Source organism: Canis lupus, chromosome 8, assembly GCF_003254725.2.
Source record: "Canis lupus dingo isolate Sandy chromosome 8, ASM325472v2, whole genome shotgun sequence".
In the NCBI taxonomy this organism is placed as follows: Eukaryota; Metazoa; Chordata; class Mammalia; order Carnivora; family Canidae; genus Canis; species Canis lupus.
In genome coordinates, this window is record NC_064250.1 from 29777868 (window position 1) to 29799251 (window position 21384).

At 36.7% G+C, this 21384-nt stretch overlaps 1 long non-coding RNA gene across 5 annotated transcripts in view; it reads right to left on the reverse strand.

Moving 5' to 3' along the window:
• LOC112657567 (uncharacterized) overlaps window positions 1-21384 on the reverse strand; it is a 91384-nt gene that overhangs the window by 65028 nt on the left and 4972 nt on the right. For 4 of the 5 annotated variants that reach the window (XR_007412334.1, XR_003135110.3, XR_004818000.2 and 1 more), the window contains 2 exons: window positions 13030-13140; window positions 2122-2204 (listed from right to left, as the gene is read on the reverse strand). This is a non-coding gene — a long non-coding RNA (uncharacterized LOC112657567). The remainder of the gene's footprint in view (window positions 1-2121; window positions 2205-13029; window positions 13141-21384) is intronic. The other variant, XR_007412333.1, reaches the window with a different exon arrangement.

Genomic DNA, 21384 nt, shown 5'->3' on the forward strand with positions numbered 1-21384 from the left:
TGTTTTCAAGCATCATCCATGCTGTTGTATGCTTCGGTACTTCTTTCTTTTTTATGATGGAATAATATTCCATTGTATGGATAGGCCTGTGTACCCTTCACCAGCTGATGAGTATTAGGTTTGTTTTCAATGCTTAACTATTGTGGATAATGCCCCTATGAATATTTGTGCAAAAATTTTTGTATGAACATATATTTTCAATTCTTTTGGGTATATCCCTAGAAGTGGAATTGCTGTGTTAAATGGCAAGTCTATGTTTAACTTTTTGAGAAGTTGCTAAACTATTTTTCAAAGTGGCTGTACCATTTTACATTCCCACTGACAAGGGATGAGAGTTTCAACTTTTCCACATTATTGTCACACATTCTTTTTCTACACATTATTTTTACTATTGCAGTCATCCTAGTACATGTGAAGTGGTATCTCATTATGGTTTTGATTTCCATTTCCCTAATGATTAGTGATGTAGAGTACATTTTCAGGTGCTTAGTGGCTTTTCTATGTCTTCTTTGAAGAATGTCTATTTGAATCTTTTGCCCACTTAAAAAAATGTATTGTCTTTTTATTGTCAAGTTGTAATAGTACTTCTGCTAGACCTTTATCAGAAATATAATTTACAAATATTTTCTTCTGTTTTATTGGTTGTTATTTCCCTTTTTTGATAGTGTCCTTTGAAGCCCAAAAGTTTAAAATTTTGTTAAAGCCCAATATGTTTAGTTTTCCTTTGGTTGCTTTGCTTTTGGTATTATTCCTAAGAAACCATTCCCTAATCTAAGCTTATGAAGGTTTACACCTACATTTTCTTCTAAGAATTTTATAGTTTTAGCTCTCTTATTTAAGTCTTTGATCCATTTTCAGTTAACTTCTATATATAGTGTGAGATAAGGGTCTAACTATTCTTTTGCATGTGGATATTCAGTTGTCCCAGCACCATTTGTTGGGAAAACTATGCTTTCCATATTGAATTGTCTTGGCATGTTTGTCAGAAAACCTCCTGACTATTAATTGTATGGGTTTACCTCTATGTTCTTACACAGCAATTCTGCAATCTCCAGCCCTCCCCTGCAAATTTAGCTCTGGATGTTCCTTTGCATGTTCAGGGAGCTTACTAAAGTATGAATATACTTCTCCCAGGTGTGCCTCTGATTAAGGTATTAGACAAGAATTAATCTCTAACATAGTGAGAATGGGGAGTGAAGGGGAAGGATGGCTTCCTTGTCCTTCTGGTCACACAAGAATTGACAATATTGTATTGTAGCCAAGTGGTTGATCAGAAAGTCGCACTAGTTGTGTGATTTGGAACAATAATTTAACTGCTTTGAGCCTCAATTTTACTTTCTGTAGTGTATATCTTATAGTAGTATTTCTGTGTGGCAATTCCTTCCCAGAATTTCCCAGGGAATGTATGCTTTCTTGAATCTTAGAACCTGTGAGAAATCAGTTGAGAAATTGGGAAAATAGCACAAACTATTATAATTCTCTTATGAGAATTAAAACTTAATAATAAACAAAGAAATATTATAGGCTTTAAGATAATCACTGATGTCGCATTGAAAGCAAGAGCAGGAACTGCTATCAGAATGAAAGTCAAGATAGACATTTCCAGAACTGTGCCAGGACCGTGTAGGAGAAAAACAGCCATAATTGAATTCTGCTCAGCCCAATATAGCATGTGTCTATTGATTACTTGAACTGAGACTAGTCTGCACTCAGAATTGCTATAAATGTAAAATACAATTTAAAGACTTAGTGGGGGAAAATAATGTGAAATATCTCTATAATTCTTATTGATGACATACTGAAATGATAATATTTTGAATATTTTGAGTTAAACATATTACTAACATAAATTAGGCCTGATTTCTTTTCTATTTTTAATCTGGCTCCTAGAAAATTCAAATGACATAGGTGGCCAGCATATGTAGCTTGTGGCTATTGTCATATGTAGTAGGAAAATTATTATATAGTCCCGAGTTACCAGATCTCTGGTATATCCACACTTTCTCCCAGTAATTCAATCAAACACTAATCTAACTGTTATTGTGATGCGATTTCGGAGATGTAAGTAAGGCCTTAAATGTGTTGGCTTTAAGATGGGGGAATTATCCACATGGATCTTACCTAGTCACAGGAGTGTTTTAAAAGCAGAGAGTTTTCTCTGGCTAGTCACAGAAGAAGAAAACGGAGAGAGCACTCCAGCTGGACTGGAAGAAAGAAAAACATCCAGGTTGTGAATTGCCTCTGGGGCCACAGGCAATGAACTGTGGGTGGTCTCTAGTAGCTAAGAGTGGTCCCTGGCTGACAGCTAGCAGGAAAATGGGGACCTCAGTCCTAAAACCACAAGGAAATAAATTCTTTCAACAACCAGTGAGCTTCGAGAGGACCCTGAACCCTTTGATGAGAACTGTGGCTTTTGATTTCAGCCCCAGGGACCTAACTTACAGAAACTATGAGATAAATTTGTGTTATTTTAAGCTGTCAAATTTGTGGTGATTTGTTACACAGCAATAGAAATCTAATGAAGCATGTTACAAGAGCTTGTTTGTGGCTCTCTCTGTGACTAATAATGAGTCATTCTTGTGAATAAAATAAGTATCAATAAATTTGTATATATGCTATACTTCATACAAATCCTATGTATTTTAAGAGAGAATGCGTATGGAAGCAAAGTAAGTCCTTAAGTTAGCTGTTTTGACATATGATTCTGTGTAGTGCTGTTAATCTTGCTAGAATATCTGAATGTTAGGTTTTTCCAGCATTATTCAATAATTTTTGCTGGCTTTTTCCAGTTTCTGAATATTCACTATAGGGCATAATTCTTTATAAGTTTGTCTAAAATATGTTCTTTATAGTTTGTCTAAAATACTAAGACAAAACAAAATAAAACAGCAACCACTACTAAAAGCTTTTCCTTGGTAAATATCACTAACATACAGAATAATTTATGATTTCAGGAACTCACAAACATTTCTGGGATTTCTGATTTTTTGTTTCCTAAAGATTAGTATCTATTGGGAATTTGGAAAAACTGTTTAGTGTTGCTATAAGGATTAAATGAATTAATGAATGTAAAGTACTTAGGCCTGGTCCTGGACAGTGTTAAGTGCCCAACACATGGTATTTATTATTAGTCTCTAGCCTCAGACACATAAATAATGGGAACATAAAGTTGACTATGAACATTTATGTATGTAACTGATGAGATAATAAGAAAGTAAATGATCATTTTCCCCTGCAAACCCATGTCTATCTTCTTACCATTATAAAAGAGTGTGAATTGAGTTTGGAGAGTTTGATATGATTTTATTTGCTTGTTGCTAATAACAATAATAAAAATGCTTTGCAGGATCTGACAATAATCAAACAATTAGTTTGATTCTGCTTTTTGTTTATTTTTTTAAGATTTTATTTACTTATTTGAGAGTGAGAGAGCATGAGCTGGGGGAGAGGCTGAGGGAGAGGGAGAAGCAGGCTCCCTGTTGAGCCTGGAGCCCAATGCAGGTATCAATTCCAGGACTCTGGGATCATGACCTGAGCCGAAGGTAGATGCTTAACCAACTGAGCCACCCAGGCACCCCAGTTTGTTTATTTTTTAAATTCCATTTATGAGTGGAATTTTGTGGTATTTGTCTTTCTCAGTCTGACTTATTTCACTTAGTATAACACCCTCTAGGTCCATCCATCTCTCAAATGGCACGATCTAGTCCTTTTTTTGACTGTGTAATATTCTATTGTGTTTATGTAGCACATTTTCTTTATTCACTCGTCTATTGATGGACAGTTAAGTTTTTTCCATGTCTTAGTTATTGTAAATGATGCTGCAGTAAGCATAGGGGTGCATATATCTTTTTAAATCCGTGTTTTTGTTTTCCCTGAGTGGGAATTTCCAATGGTAGACTTATTGGATCATACGGTATTACTGTTTTTAATTTTTCCAGTAACCTACATACTGTTTTCCACAGTGGCTGTGTCAATTTACATTCCTACCAACTGTGCATGAAGGTTCCTTTTTCTCCATGTCTTCACCAACACTTTTTGTTTCTTCTTGATTTGGGTCATTCTAACAGTCATCTATCTTATGGTTTTGATCTGCATTTCCCTGATGATTAGTGATGTTGAGTATCTCTTCATGTTTCTGTTGGCCAGCTGCATGCATGCTTTGGAAAAATGTCTATTTAGGTCCTCTGTCCATTTTTTTTAATCTCTTTTTTTAATATTTTATTTTTTTTATTTATTCATAGAGACAGAGAGGGAGAGAGAGGCAGAGACACAGGCAGAGGGAGAAGCAGGCTCCATGCAGGGAGCCCGACGTGGGACTCAATTCTGGGTCTCCAGGGTCACACCCCAGGCTGCAGGCGGCGCTAAACTGCTGTGCCACAGGAGCTGCCCTCTGTCCATTTTTGAATCAGATTTTTTTTGGTGTTGATTTGTATAAATTCTTTATATATTTTTGACATTAACTCCTATTGGGTATATCATTTGCAAGTATCTTCTCCTATTCAGTAGGTTGTCTTTTTCCTTTGTTGATGGTTTCCTTATTGTGCAAAAGCTGTGTGTGTGTGTGTGTGTGTGTGTGTGAGAGAGAGAGAGAGAGAGAGAGCTCTATACCCAATGTAGTGCTTGAACTCATGATCCCAAGATCAAGAGTTGCATGCTGTACAAACTGAGCAAGCCAGGCATTCCTGTGCAAAAGCTTCTTATTTTGATGTAGTCAATCCCAATAATTTCCTTTTGCTTTTGTTTCCCTTGCCTTAGAAGATGTATCTAGGTAAATGTTGCTATGACGTCAGAGAAATAACTGCCTGTGCTTTTTTCTAGAGTTTTTCTGGTTTGGGGTCTCACATTTAGGTCTTTAATCCTTTTTGAGATTATTTTTGTGTATGGTGTTGTAAAGTAGTCCAGTTTCATTCTTTTACACGTAGCTCTCTAGTTTTCCCAACATCATTTATTGAGAAGACTGTCTTTTCCCCATTGTATAGTCTTGCCTCCTTTGTCATAGATTAATTGACCATATACATATGGATTTACTTCTGAGGTCTCTATCCTTTCTCTTGATCTATGGGTCTATTTTTGTGCCAGTACCACACTCTTTTGATTATCATAACTTTGTAGTATATCTTGAAATCTGGAATTCTGACACCTCCAGCTTTGTTCTTTTTCATTACTGCCTTGGCTATTCAGGGTTCCATACAAACTTTAGGATTATTTGTTCTAGTTTTGTGAAAAATGCTGTTGGTATTTTGGTAAGAATTGCATTGAATCTGTAGATTGCTGTGGGTAACATAGACATTTTGACAGTATTAATCCTTCCAATTCATGAACATGAAATATCTTTCCATTTGTATCATCTTCAATTTCATTCATCAGTGTATTATAGTTTCAGAGTACGGGTCTTTTGCCTCTTGGTTATTCCCAGGTATTTTATTCTTTTTGGTACATTTGTAAATAGTGTTGTTTTTAAAATTTCTCTTTATGTGACTTCATTGTTAGTGCATAGAATGCTACTGATTTCTGGGCATTAATTTTTGTATCCTGCCATTTTACTGAATTCATGTATTACTTCTACGAGCTTTCTGTAGAATCTTTACAACTTTTTACAATATATCCATGATATATTCAAAGTGCTGAAACGAAAAAACCTACTACTGGCAAGATTATCATTCAGATTTGAAGAGCTTCCCTGACAAACAAAAGATAAAGGAATTTTCATCACTAAACCTGCCTTGAGAGAAAAGTTAAAGGGACTTCTTTAAGTGGAAAAGAAATGGAAATCAGTCATAATTAGACAGAGGGAAAATATGAATAAAAAGATGTAAAATATGACAATATATACATAAAATGAGAAGGGAGTAATAAGGGAAGAGAAGGAGAAAAAATAAAACAGTAACAATTTAAAAAAGAAAAAAAAAACTTGTTTGTTTTCTGTTCCTTAGCACCACTGTGTGGCTGGTGGGGGCTTGCAGACTTTGCATTTGCTGAGGTCCTAAGCTCACCATGAGCTGGTCTGCTCTGGTCTGGGCCCTTGAGGTGGAAGGAGAGAGAGAATTCCCACATTTCCACAGCCCCTCTAAACACAGCTTCTCTTCTGTGTCCCACTGTATCTGGGGCTGGTGTGGACCTGTGGATCCTGGGCTTGCTGAAGTCATAAGCCCATCCAGACAAAAGGACTGGCCCACAGTCCTGTCCATGCTTCCAAGTGTGTGAGAATAGAAACCTTGTTGTTCTCCAATCCTTCTGATCTGGAGAACTTTTCCACAGCTCCTCTGCTGCTTGGCAGTGTTTTAGTATTGTCTCTTTTATATGTTAGTTACTCTTTTAAATTGCAGCATTTTTTTTCTGTGCCCAGGGATGAAGAGATCTGTTCCTGGCCCCTCAGTCCTATCCCTCCCTACTGCTGTTCCCAGTTGGGGGGTGCAGTTTCCCTTTGTTACTATGTCTCTGTCTCTCTTACTGTTCTCTTACCATTCTTTCTGTCTTTGATTGTCCAGTAGCTTTTCAATCAGCCCTCAGTTGTTCTTCAGGAGAAATAATTCTATTAATAGGTGTAATTTGGTGTGTTTCATGGAGGAGGTGGGTTCAGTCTTCCTATATCACCATCTTGAACTGGAACCTACCCTTCAGTCCTTATAACTTAACCATAGAAGTGATATCTACTCTTCCTTTACTTGTTAGGAGGAGAGGAATAGGTTGCAAGTTAAGGTAGAAGGAAAAGAATAATGAAATAGATTGTGCTTCAGGGTCTTCACTTCCACTGAAATATCTTCCTTTCTCCTATCCATCCAGCCATGTTATCCTCTCAAATCTACCCAAAACCTCAAGTTTCCTTGGAAAAGGTATCCCTGACTTACCTTGTTTGTTCTTATTGATTTCTACTTGCCTTCAGGGCCTTTGTTCCTCTGTTTTTTGTTTTCATTTGGAATGGTCATCTCTGAGATCTTGTGTGTTGTTAGGTCTGTGTGAGCTATTTCTTTCCATTAGATTATGAGGTCCTGTGACAGACTAAGCAGTCAAGTTTTTTGTTTGTTTCTTTGTCTTTAATCCCTAGTATTTTACACACAATTATCACTTCATCAGATGGTATCTAGTAACTATATCTCAAATAAGAGTTAATGGTACATGGTGAGATATTAATTTAACAAGTAGAGAACTGTCTTTTTCTACTAAGTCTAGATTCTTACAAAGATTCTTACAATATGAAGATTCCATTTTTTTGGTGCAGTTTTAAGTAATATGTTTTTCCTCTGCAGTCATTAAATTTTTGCTATTCTCAGACTTTCAAGATCTCCCATCACCATTTTACTCCTAATACAAATGAGAGCTGGAGGAGCACATAAATTAATAGACTGGAGATATTCCAACATTATTTCAACCTTTGTTTTTAGAAATAACATAGTTGTTATATTTCATTGAACAAGTGATGGTATTAGAATCCCAAAAAGCTCTCTTTTATAACTAAGTTTCCTACTTTCTACTGAAACTGAGTGAATATGATGGCATTTCACCACTTTAGGAGTTTTGGGTTCCAGAGTTCATTATTCCACCTCTGCCACTCCTATGTCCTCAATGTGGGACACACAGTATATATATTAGCAGGTGTCGGCAAATCTCACATATGTGGTTTCTTCCCTCTACCCTTTACCCAAACAAAAAATATTTCCATTCATATTAATTCAATCTTGAATTTATTTTAGAATCAACTGGAAAAGCCTCATTTATCTTTGTCATTGTGCAACTGGCTAAGAATTAAGGAAATCATGTGGTTAGATGATTGCTGAAAAGACCCAGCTCGTTAGAGACGGGCAAACCTTGGAAGGGTTGACTAGGTTTTGAGAGGACCCCTGAAGTGTGGCTACTTCTCTGAAAGGCAATCAAATTAATAACCTGTGCATAGTAGTAACACTTAGGAGTTCCCAGAAAGTTACTGCCTGGTGAGGTTATCATCCTTTCGCATGTAATTGTCTTTCCCAGCGAGGGCTCTGGCTCCGTCATGGGAGAACTCAGGCTAATAGCATTATGCTGTGACTTCAGGCAGTCTCCACCCCGCCCTTCCTTTCTCAGAAATGGTGGGCCCTTTGTCCTAGTGACAGCAGAAAATTCAGAACAAGAAAAAGCCCACAGGGTCAGATCTTTACTACTATATTGTAGGGATGGTCCTATGCTGGGCTGGTACAAATAAAATATGCTGCTATTGTTGCTGCTGCTTGCTGCTGAGTATGTCTCTGGAGAAAACCATCTAGGTGCCTTTTAGAACAAAGAATTAGACATGGTCTCCAGTGAGTGGATTTTCTAGGCCTATGGCTGGTGGTAACTTCAAAGTGAGGTCTGTGCACAGAGGGAGGCATTGAGAATATTGGAGACCAAAGTGTTATATGACCTCAGATGTTTCCCTCGCTTGCTTGCTTTCTCTTTTAAGTCTGATAAATAGTTTCTGGAAAGCCAGTTCCATTAAGGAAGTTCAAGAACCAATGAGCTTTTCTCTCACTAAAGCACTATTTTTCAATGTTATTTGCAGCCCTTTGTTTCACTAGAGTAAAGTGAGTCCAGGGTGAGAAGATGCCAGGATGGGAGATAAGAGAGAGCCCACCAAGTAAGCCTGCTGGTCTTGTCCTTCCTTGTCTAGGTGTCTCTGTGCTATCATCATGTAAAACTGGAGATATTTCCATACTCTCATAAATGCCAGTGCCAGAAATCAAAGATACTTTCTTTTAGATGTAATTGTCTTCTAGTTTGCCGGTAGGCTTCATTTAAAGAGTCTTTGGATGTGTCACCATTTGGGGTTATGAAAATTCATATCTAATTATTTTGAAATTTGGTACCCTTTTATACAAAAGATATTAAAACAACAACAATGAAAACATTGTCCAATTCTATGTACAATAAAAATATCCTTCAGTAATTTGATTTGCAGGAAATGAAAAGTATTATCAACAGAATATGCTTTTCAAAAATTTATAATCCTTTAAACGGGCAAATCCTTTCCCTGGGATTAGTAGCATGGTTTGTGTCCTAGGAGCCAAATCCTATTCTCTGATTCAATCCTCAAATCCTTTCTAACAGTGCCTATATTGATTTCAGACCCAGTTTTGCTTAAGAATCTGAGGACAGTATTTGGTGCTGTGTTTAGAGGTCCTTAAATAAGGGTTGTTTTTTTTTTTTTTTGAATAAGGATTTTTTAAAACAGAGTTTATCTAAAACAGCCTCTAGTTCCCAAAGTTAAATTCTTATGTCTCAATGAGCGTAACAGATGTGGTTAATTTCCAGGCTGTCCTTTATTTTCCCCATACCTAGCTGAGTTTATACTTCTCTGATCTGGAGGACCAACCTAGAAAGTTAGTGCTTAACTCCAAAGGTTTTTGGTGATTCCAGGTGTTTCTTTAATCGCAAATATTGACCCTGAATGTGCATATAGTTTTTCTCCCTGTCATATTTTTAATGTTCTTGGAACTTGGTCTTTTTGAATACAATGTACATGTAAATGTTTATTATACATATTTATATTCACAGAGGTCAGATGTTCTGTTACAAGGAGAGTAGCTGGTGTTCTGCTCATCTACAGGAGATGAAAATAAATGCTGATAATGATGATATGTAGATAATGAAGACAGTAAAAATTCTGTTTTTAAATCACTAAATTTACATTATGAGGAGGGCAGTTTTAGTAAATGTGTTATATTATTACATGCTAATTATTCAGAAAATTATTATCCACATGTGGTATATATAATAGCTCTCTGTAAAGCAGACTATTTGTTTTATCAGGACACAGTATTCTCTACCTAGAGTAGATAACAGAATTTGTTGTACTGTCTCACAAAGTCTTGTCTGAGAAAAAGAACTAGTATATACAAAAGTGCTTTGAAATAGGCTACATTAATTCAAGAAACCAAGAGCAGAGAGTAGTAAGAGGATCACCAAAACATGGCTATATCATGAATACCTACATAGAAGAGAAGTTTACAAAGAAACTTGGGGCAGCCCGGTGGCTCAGTGGTTTAGCACCATTTTCAGCCTGGGGCGTGATCCTGGGGACCTGAGATCGAGTCCCACGTTGGGCTCCCTGCATGGAGCCTGCTTCCTGCTTCTCCCTCTGCCTGTGTCCCTGCCTCTCTCTCTTTATGTCTCCCATGAATACATAAATAAAATCTTAAGAAAAAAAAAAGAAACTTGGCAGATTACAGTAAAGTCAACTATGCAATTTGTATAATAGAACATTTTTGAATGTATACTGTGAGCCAAGTACTGAGCAAAACTATTTATAGGATTGCGTTTGATTCTCAGAACAACCTATAAAGTAGGCATTGTTATTGTTATCATTTTCCATAGAAGGAAAATATAGCTAGTTAACATGGAAAAACTTGTCTAAGATCACACAACTAAGTGACACAGCCTGGATTTGAACTCATTTGTGCCAAACTCCAATCCCCATGATCCTAACCCCACCTTCTGTGCCTCCTTTTCTTCTCCCCAGTCCTTTATCCCAGCAACGTGCTCTGCACATTGTACCTGTCTACTAGACCATCTCTTAATGCACAAATCCAATGATGACTCCTTGACCTTAGGCTTTCTTGAGTTCTATGTTAATTGCCCTGAAATGTAATAGAGATCATTCATGTGCATGATGGTACATTTGCAAAGTAATTGTAATAATACAGAAACTGCTTCGGACATCATGTTTGTTATTAAAGTAGAAAGCCGTGGTCAGGGTTAGGAGCTCATGTGGTGTGACCTTGGATAAGTTATTTTGCACAGCTATGTCTCATTTTCCTCAGTTGTAAAGTGTCAGTGATAATAATACTTGCCACTTTAGGTTGCTGAGAAAATTTAGTAGGACAATGCCTGTGAAACTGTTAGCACTGTGCTTGGCTCATAACTAGCATTTAATAATCATTAGTATATTACATAGCATAATCATTAGAGTTATTATGTATAAATATACTGTGTAAATTCTTTCTACCTGAAATTCCCTCTCTTCTTGATCTCCATAACATGGTCATGTTCTGTTTTTTACCTCTCTCATGGTTCTCTCTTCTTTGCTTGCTTCCCTTCTTCCTGCCCCTTTGCACATTTTTTTAGGCTTGATTCTTGGCTCTCCTCTCTTCGCCACCTCCAGGATCTTATAATCTTTGAACACTCTTCTGATTAATAATGCCCTTTCTACCTCATGCCCACAAAGCCATTCTGTCTTCACTAGACCCTCCAATTCCAAAACGTGTACTTGTTTCCCACTTCTGTCTTACTCCGTTATTTCTAGCCTGGGGCAACCAGGCAAGATCGTTCCATGTGAAAATCTGTCCACTATGGACTTGATTCTCCCAAGCCTGTGATCTCCACATGCCCTCTCACCATTCTGTAAAATGGGTCATTACTGGAGGTTGTGTTTGGATTCCCCACAGATCCCTGTTATGGCATCTCAGTTGGGTGTTCAGGCTTAACTGGATAACTATTTATGTCCAGTTGATGCCATATAATATTCCTCATAGTGGTAGTTCTAAAGTTTTCCATTTTTCTTATGTCCCCAGAGAGATTGCTATATCCTCTCTCCATCTATTTCTTTATCAGGGAAACCAAGGACATTTGACCTGAACTTCCTCACATTCACTTTTCCACCTAACAATTGTCTGTCAATATTCTTCATCTCATTGCCCTTCAGCCTCCACTGGAAACTTCTTCATCAGTTATACTCTATTTTCTATACATTTTCAAGCCTCCTTCTCTGGTGATTCTTTTTTAATCATGTGGCTTTCCCATATGATAAAGATTTTTTTTTTAACCCTGCTAACATCTCCAGGTGTCATACTCCATATTTTCTACTTTTATCTTGATTTTCCCCAGAGAACACTCTCCTTAACTTCTGGTAATCTGACTTACCTGAAACTTCTACTAAAACTGAAGGCCACCTGGGTCTCCTAATCCGTTGAACCATTGTCCCTTTCTTAGCCTGTGTCTGTCTTAACTTTCCTGAAATACATGACACTGTCATATGTCCTTTTTCTAGACTACTTTTTTTTCCCATTAGCATTGATGGCACTGCATGGTTCCATCTTCTGAACTGGTTCCTCTTCTATTCAATCTAATTTAATTCAATCAACATGTATTCACCATTCACTTATTTCAACTGAGGCTGATGAAGAAGTAAAATATTTTTGGATAATCTGGCTATTAGCAGCATTACCACCAAATAATTAAGCTTTCCTTTCTCTAAAACAAATTACAGGCATAACAAATTATGTCCTCTTCAGCTCCTGGACTTGAAAATTTGGTTGATGGTAATGATGTAATTTATTTGAAATAATCTCAAAAAGGATGCTTTATTTACTATCCATGCTTATACCTGGTACATCTCATTTTAATTCAGCAAGTACTACATCATGTGTGTTATCTACTAGGTGCTATTTCCAATGCTTTACAAATACTAACTCACTGAACACTCAAGACATGTGGGTTATATTATCTACAGACAATGAATGGAGTGTGCCCTTAATAAAACACAATTGTTTATTGTCGTTTTACTGATCAAATCTGTTTGTAGTTGGATAATCTTCACTACAAAGTATTTTATTTCTCTTCTACTTAATGGAAAGCTTCATTCTTGTATATATTCTTTAAACAAAATTCAAAAAGCAAAAAAAAAAAAAAAGAGTGAGTTTATGATTAATCCCATTATATAAAAGAGAAACTGAGGAATATTTAAATACCTAACTCAAAGTCATATAGCCAGCAAGTGACTCAGCTGGGATTTAAACCCATGTAGTATGGTTCTAGATTTGGTGCTGCAAAGGTACTTAATAAATGATGATTGAATGAAAAAATACTTGAAGAACAAATTTTCAAAAGCTAATTTAAGATTTTTCATTTTCATTTAAATTGTTTATTTCTGGTATTTTGCATGTTCTTACTGCTTCCTCTCATCATTTGAGGAAAAAAAAATTGTCTTTAAAATTTAGAACTCGAATATCCTGGATTTCTATTTTCATTTTCAGTGTGTAATGATGGGGAATCTTTGGAAAAGATATGCTGAAGAATTATTACCTTCTCCAGATTCCTCTGTATCTGCTACTTCTTTGGTAGGCTTCAGAACACAGACTCCTTCCTTGTAGTTGACCTTGGTGGTGGTAGGTCCTGCTATGTTGACACTGCTATCTATAAAGGATTAATACTTTGTCAAGAGGCTTTTTAAGGGGGCAGCCCAGGTGGCTCAGTGGTTTAGTATTGCCTTCAGCCCAGGGCATGATCCTGGAGACCCAGGATCAAGTCCCACGTTGGGCTCCCAGCATGGAGCCTGCTTCTCCCTCTATCTGTGTCTCTGCCTCTCTCTCTCTCTCTCTCTCTCTCTGTGCCTCATGAATAAATAAAATCTTAAAAATAAAAAGAGGCTTTTTAAAAACATACATTAGTGGAGGAGGAATCCAAGATGACAGAGGAGTAAGAGACCTTAGTTTTATCTGGTACCAGGAATTCAGCTAGATAGCTATCAGATCATTCCAAATCACTCCAAATGAACTCAACTGGAGATCTATGAAAAGAATAGCTGCAACTCTACAGATAGAAAAGCAATCACTTTCTGCAAGGTAGGAGATGTGGAGAAGTGAATTCCAGGTAATATATAGGAAGAGAGGCCGCGGTGGAGAGGGAGCCTCCAGCAGCCAGCACTGGAAAGTGATATAGCAAGAGAATGCAAAATCAGAACTTTTAGAAGTCTGCTTCAGTGAGAGATGTCCCAGCTTGAAAGGCATTCATGTGGCGAAGTGGGGGTGCAGAATCCTAGGTGGGACAGTGTGGTCTCAGAATCCTCAAGATCACAGGAAGGCCAGGGGTGCTGATTATATTTTCTTTTTCTTTTTAATTTTTTTTTTGGTCTCTTCCTGTTTGTTTAGTATATATTTCTCTGGGGTTGTTGTTGCCATTTTAGTATTTTGTTCTCTCGTTCATCTATTATTCTTGGATGACAAGACAGAAGAACTTGCCTCAAAAAAAGAGAACAAGAAGACTGCCAAAGACCTAATCAGTATGTATGTAAGTAAGATGTTGGAACTAGAGTTCAGAATAACAATTATAACGATATATTAGCTGGACTTGAAAAAGCATAAAAGACCCTAGAGAATCCCTTTCTGGAGAAATAAGAGAACTAAAACCTCTTATTCAAGTCAAAGTCCAAAAGGCTATTAATGAGATACAATAAAAAGTAGAGGCTCTAACTGCTAGGCTAAATGAGGCAGAAGAGAGAATTAGTGATATAGAAGACAAAATGATGGAGAATAAAGAAGCTGAGAAAAAGAGAGATAAACAATTACTGGATCACGAGGGGAGAATTCAAGACAAAAGTGATACCATAATGCAAAACAATATTAGAATAATGGGGATCCAAGAAGAAGAGGAAAGAGGAGTGGGGCAGAAGGTATGTTAGACTAAATTATAGTGGAAGATTTCCTTAATCAGGGGAAAGAAACAGGCACCCAAATCTAGGAGGCACAGAGAACCCCCCTCAAAATCAATAGAGTATAGGTCAATATCCCACCATATAATATTGAAACTTGCAAATCTCAGAGACAAAGAAGAAATCTTGAAAGCAGCTCTGGACAAGAGGTCCATAACCTACAAGGGTAGAGACATTAGACTGGCAGCAGACTTATCCACAGAGACCTGAGAGGCAAGAAAAGACTGGCATGATGTATTCAGAGTGTTAAATGAGAAAAATATATGCAGCCAAGAATACTTTATCCAGCTACGATGTCATTCAAAAGAGAAGGAGAGACCAAAAGCTTCCAGGACAAACAGAAACTAAAGGAATTTGTGATCACCAAACCAGCTCTGCAAGAAATATTAAAAGAATCCCTTTAAGTGAAGAGAGAGCCCCAAAGTAATAGACCAGAAAGGAACAGAGACAACATACAGAAATAATGATTTTATAGGTAATACAATGGGACTAAAATCACACCTTTCACTAATTACTCTGAATGTAAATGGGCTAAATGCCCCCAATCAAAACACACAGGGTATCATATTGGATAAAAAAGCAAGACCTATTGATATGCTGTTTGTAAGAGACTTATTTTAGGTCCAAAGACACCTCTAGATTTAAAGTGAGGATGTGGAAAACTATTTATCATGCTAATGGACATCAAAAGAAAGGTGGAGTGGCAATCCTTATATCAAACAAATAAGATTTTAAACCAAAGACTATAATAAGAGATGAAGAAGGACACTATATAATTAAAGAGTCTATCCAACAAGATTTAATAACTGTATATACTTATGCCCCTAACATGGGAGCAGCCAATTATATAAACCAATTAATAACAAAATTAAAGAAACCCATTGATAATAATATAATAAAAAAAATGGGACCTTAACACCCTACTCACTGCAATGGACAGATTATCTAAGCAGAAGATCAACAAGGAAACAAGAACTTTGAGTGACACACTGGACCAGATGGACTTCACAGATGTATCTAGAGCATTCTGTCCTAAAGCAAGAGAATACACATTCTTCTTGAGTGCACTGGAACATTCTCCAGAATAGATCATGTTCTAGGTCACAAATCAGGTCTCGAGTGATAACAAAAGATTGGGATCATTCCTTGCATATTTTTAGACCACAATGCTTTGAAACTGGAACTCAATCACAAGAGAAAATTTGGAAAGAATCAAATACATGGAGGCTAAAGAGCATCCTACTAAAGAATGAATGGGTCAGCCAGGAAATTAAGGAATCATTTTTTTAAAAAAATTCATGGAAACAAATGAAAATGAAAACACAACTGTTCAAAACTTGGCATGCAGTAAAGGCAGCCCTAAGAGGGAAGTATATAGCAATACAAGCTTTTCTCAAGAAACAAGAAAGGTCTCAAATACACAACCTAACCTTACACCTAAAGAAGCTGGAGAAGGAACAGCAAATAAAACCTAAATCCAGAAGAAGATACTTAATAAAGATTAGAGCAGAAATCAATGAAAGAGAAACCAAAAGAACAGTAGAACAAACAAAACTAGGAGCTGGTTCTTTGAAAGAATTAAGATCGATAAACCACTGGCCAGATTTATCAAAAAGAAAAGAGAAAGGACTCAACTAAATAAAATCATCAATGAAAGGGGAGAAATTACAATCAACACCAAAGAAATCCAAACAATTATAAGAACATATTATGAGGAGGTATGTGCTAACAAATCAGGCAATCTGGAAGAAATAGATGCACTCCTAGAGATGTATAAACTACTAAAATGGAAACAGGAAGAAATAGAAAACCTGAACAGACCCATAACCAGCAAGGAAATTGAAGCAGTCATCAAAAATCTCCCAACAAAGTCCAGGGCCAGATGGCTTTCCAGGGGATTTCTACCAAATATTTAAAGAAGAATTAATACCTATTCTTCTGAAGCTGTTTCAAAAAATATAAATGGAAGAAAAACTTCCAAACTCTTTCCATGAGGCCAGCATTACCTTGATCCCAAAACGAGACAAAGACTCTACCAAAAAGGAGAATTACCATTATCCCTAATGAACATGGATGCAAAAATTCTCAGCAAGATACTATAGGATCCAACAGTACATTATACGGATTATTCATCATGACTAAGTGGGATTTATTCCTGGACTGCAAAGATGATTCAATAATAGGTGATAATGAACTATTGGGACTTCATCAAGATAACAAGCTTTTGCATAGCAAAGGGAACAGTCGACAAAACCAAAAGACAACAGACAGAATGGGAGAAGACATTTGCAAATGTATTATCAGATAAAGGGCTGGTATCCAAAATCTAGAGAGAATTTATCAAACTCAACACTCAAAGAATAATCCAATCAAGAAATGGACAGAAGACATGAACAGATATTTCTCCAAAGAAGATAGACAAATGGCCAACAGACACATGAAAATATGCTCAACATCACTGGTATCAGGAAAATAAGATCAAAACCACAATGAGATACCAACTTACACCAGTCAGAATGGCTAAAATTACAAGTCAGGAAATGACAGATGTTGGTGAAGATGCAGAGAAAGGGAAATCCTCTTACACTATTGGTGGGAATGTAAGCCACCCTGGAAAATAGTATAGAGATTCCTCAAAAAGTTGAAAATAGAGCTGCCCTATGATCCAGCAACTTTTTTTTAGGGATTTACCCCAAAGATACAAATGTAGTGATCTGAGGAGGCATTTGCACCCCAATATTTATAGTAACAATGTCCACAATAGCCAAACTATGGAAAGAGCCCAGATATCCATCAAAAGATGAATGGATAAAGAAGATGTGGTAGATATATACAGTGGAATACTACTCAGCCATCAAAAAAATAAAACCTTGCCATTTGCAACAACATGGATGGACTAGAGAGTATTATACTAAGTGCAATAAATCAATCAGATTTAATTATCAGAAAGATAATTATCATATTATCTCACTCATGTGGAATTTAAGAAACAAAACAGAGGATCATAGGGGAAGGGAGGAAAAAAAAAACAAGATGTAATCAGAGAGGAAGACAAACCATAAGAGACTCTTAATCATAGGAAACAAATTGAGGGTTGCTGGGAAGGAGGGCCGGTGATCTAATGAGCACTTGGTATTATATAAGACTGATGAGTCACTGACCCCTATCTCTGGAACTAACAATACATTATATGTTAATGAATTGATTTTAAATTAAATTTAAAAAAACCAAAATATGCATTCGCTGTTTGTTCCATCTTGTTTATATCCTTGCATAAGTACCATACAGTTCTCAAATCTCTTTTGAATCAAGGGGTTTGTCTGTGGCTAAAGAGAATTGATCACAGTGGCTCACCATCTTTTGCTGGTCACTAGTTAATCTGTAACATTATTCTGTGCTAGAATTACTTCCTAAGCATACATACAAATAGTGTAAATCATTCATGGCATCTTTCTATTTTTTCCTTGAAAATGATAATTACATGATGTCTTTCTTTCCTGATTTTTCCATTCTATAAACATTTCTTCAGTGAGTTCACTGTGATCACTGTTTGAGATTCAGAAATCCTTCAGGAAGCCAGTAAAGCAGAAACCTAGTTGAATTCATCATTCATCCTAAATGCTGTCAAATTAAAAAATAAGATTTCTATTCCTTTTTGCTGATCTGGATATCTGCTATATGAGATACAAAGGAAGCAAATATAATAACATTACTAACTTTTTGTGAAGAGCAGAATATAATTTAAGAAAAACTTTCTTCGGCAGGGGTGTAAACAACTACATAAAGAAGAGAATTACAATAAACCATTATTTTGTCTTGTATTATCACTTAAATTTTTATAAACATGTGCATTTGAAAAAGATGATTCTTCCTAGTTTATCTAGTAAATGTATTTTCTTTCAACATTTGTGTTAGCTGTGAAACTATTATTTTATAGTTACCTATTAGAAAGTTATTAATTTTAAAAATAAATTAGTAGTTATTATAATCATGATTAGTCAGTAAAACATTTTACTTCTATAATGATAAATATATTTTGTATTTCAATTGACTGATACTATATTAGCACATAAAGCAAATAAGGTAATTTGTTACTCTAATGATAATTTTGAATATAGACCCACACTTGAAAGTTAATATCGAGATATTAAAATTGTCTGATTTTGTCTTATTTACTTTTTTGGTGTGACAACATCCTTTTATGAAATGATAGTGTTGCTTTTCCTAATGTACTTACTTAGCAAAATAAAAAGTTGGTAACTCTATCAAAAAAATTAATCCAAAATGTTGTTTCAGCTATCATCCTAGTGTTGTTATACTCATTAGATAAAATTGTAAACTGTAAAATCACAAGATTACTGATCATTTACAAGTTCTGGGATACTAAAACATGATATTGAAGTAGACATTCAGCTATTTGGCCTTCTAGAAGCCAAGGCTGTAGCTCATGCCAAGTATTAGTCTGATTCTGAAGTTCAGTGCATATTTAACATTTATCTTTTCCTTCTCAATCCATTACTTCTTATTCTAGGTCTTGATTCCCTTGGTGTCTACATTTCTAGGTGACCTATGTCTTTTCTGAACTCTTAGATCTTAGGAGATCTTAAGATCTACTCATTTGACATTTAATCATTGTATTCCTTTGTAGCATTTCTGGGTCCAATGTCTTGCATGGCCATTTAGTTTTTGTGTGCATATTTCTATTATTCCCAGCTCAATAATAAACTAACTTGAAGTTAGGCATGGACATTATTTTCTTTAGATCCCTTGCAGCTCTTAGCTCTGTGTGCCTGAGAGAACATGTGCTTTGTGAATGAATAAATGAATGACATAATTCAATCTTTATTAGGCATTCAGATGAGAAGGTTTGTTGGGTTTGTCTTGTAGAGGGGACGTTCTAGTGCTAGAAAGATTTGGCCAAGCTTACTCTATGACTAGTCCCACAGACTAGAGTCATATGAGCAAGCTGGCCTGGAGCTCAGTTACCTGTGACATATGCAAGTTATTAGATCTTATGACATGGGAAGTCAACAAACACTGGATCACAAATACAATGTAGTGAGTGCTGGGTCTGTGCCCATGTAAAAAGTCTGTTTCAGAGCTCTCTTGATAAAGAAACTGTATATAGGTTTATATACCTCAATTAAATGATATAAAGAAGTGTGACAGAATCAGGATTTGAACTTAAGCAGTCCAGCTCCAAAATTCCAGTTTTTAGTTGCTCTACTACACTGCAGCTTCATGATGCAATGCTATGTAAAATTAGGGCAATCAACATTTAACTCTCATGGGCCCTCATGGTAGAAAGATCAGCCTAAACTCAGGCAGTGCCACAGGGCCTCTGCCATAGGCCAGATGCTCATTTTCTAGACCACAAAGGCTAGTCCCAGAGAGAGAACAACCTGTAGCAAGTTAAGGTGCCCTCAGGTGGTTCAGAGTCAGTCTGAGAGGCTAGCAGAGAGTCAGCCTGCCCTATCAGTAGGGTGACCATATAATTTACCATCCAAACCAAAATACTGTTGAGAGCAAAAGGAACCTCTGTAATAATTATGTGGGAATGACAAATGTAAACTGACTATTCCAGGCAGTCTTCACTGGCTAAGTCTATCCAAACCTCCCAGGAAAGGGAGAGAAACATGTAAGTAAACTTGGTAAATGTGGGAAGCCAATTATCTGAAAGAGGAGGATAAAGTTGGGATGAGGGCATTAAACCTAGGGATTGAAGTTGGGTGCAGTCAAGAATGTTTAAAAAAGAATTGGGTAGATACATATAATAAAAAGAAGCAAAAAAGGTATCTGGATTCGCAGGACAATGTGGTCGTTTGTGCGTGTGACAAGTCGGGAATAAAAGACACTGAGAGTAGATTTCCAATGATGATTTGGGAGTGAGACTGATCAAATATGGTGTGGATACATTATGGTAGGGACTCTGAAACAACTCCTGGTCATCAAAGGTTCATCAAACCCTGGGTGGCTCAGCGGTTTAGCGCCTGCCTTTGGCCCAGGGCAGGATCCTAGAGTTCCGGGATCGAGTCCCACATCGGGCTCCTGGCATGGAGCCTGCTCCTCCCTCCTCCTGTGTATGTGTGTGTGTGTCTCTCTCTGTCTGTGTCTATCATGAATATATAAATAAATAAATCTTTAAAAAAGAAAAGGTTCAGTGTGAACTTGAGAGGGAGTCCAGGCTTGCCATATCAGTATCTTCTTGGGACCAGGATTGTTCCTTATCTTTTCCAGGTGATGTGTAGCCCTCTCTTCTCAGCTGGTTGACTTTTCTGAGAACTCCCATGACAGAATAATAAAAGTAAATAAACTCAGGAAAAGTGAAAGGCCAACTGTCTGAAAGAGGATAAGGTTGGGACCTCTCTGTGCACCTAGGAACAAAAACTGTAGGGAGGCAATGCTGTTAAGGAAAGGATTGGGTGAGTATATATGACAAGAAGAAACCTGAGATCCAGCTGCAAGCTGAATGTAATTCAACAGTATATTTTCAGATTGAAAATGACAGAAATTCTACATCACCAATCAGAAAGAACCTTTCCTTGCTCCAAGACTTGCCAAGGACCTTACAAGAACAGTATGTGCAGTTCTGACTTTTTAAAAATGATGCAAAGAATTGAAGTCCAGGAAAGGATTACCAGATAGATTATAGTGGTAGGAGCACGGCCTTTCATGAAATTTAGTAGAGAGAGAGCGAGAGAGAGAGAGAGAGAGAGGAGAGAGAGAGAGAGAAAGCTAAGGGTTGATTTCACTGTTTTCAGAAATCATGAAGAATTTGGATACTCATTATTTTGCTTCCCCACAGTAGGTTGAAACAAAGAAATGAGCTGACATTGCAGCAAGAGATATGTTAGTAATGCTTAAGGAAGAACTTCTTGACCAAATGCTGGCGCACAGAAGTGCTGAAATGTCTGACCCTGTAATCTTTATATGATAGGATAGAAAATCAC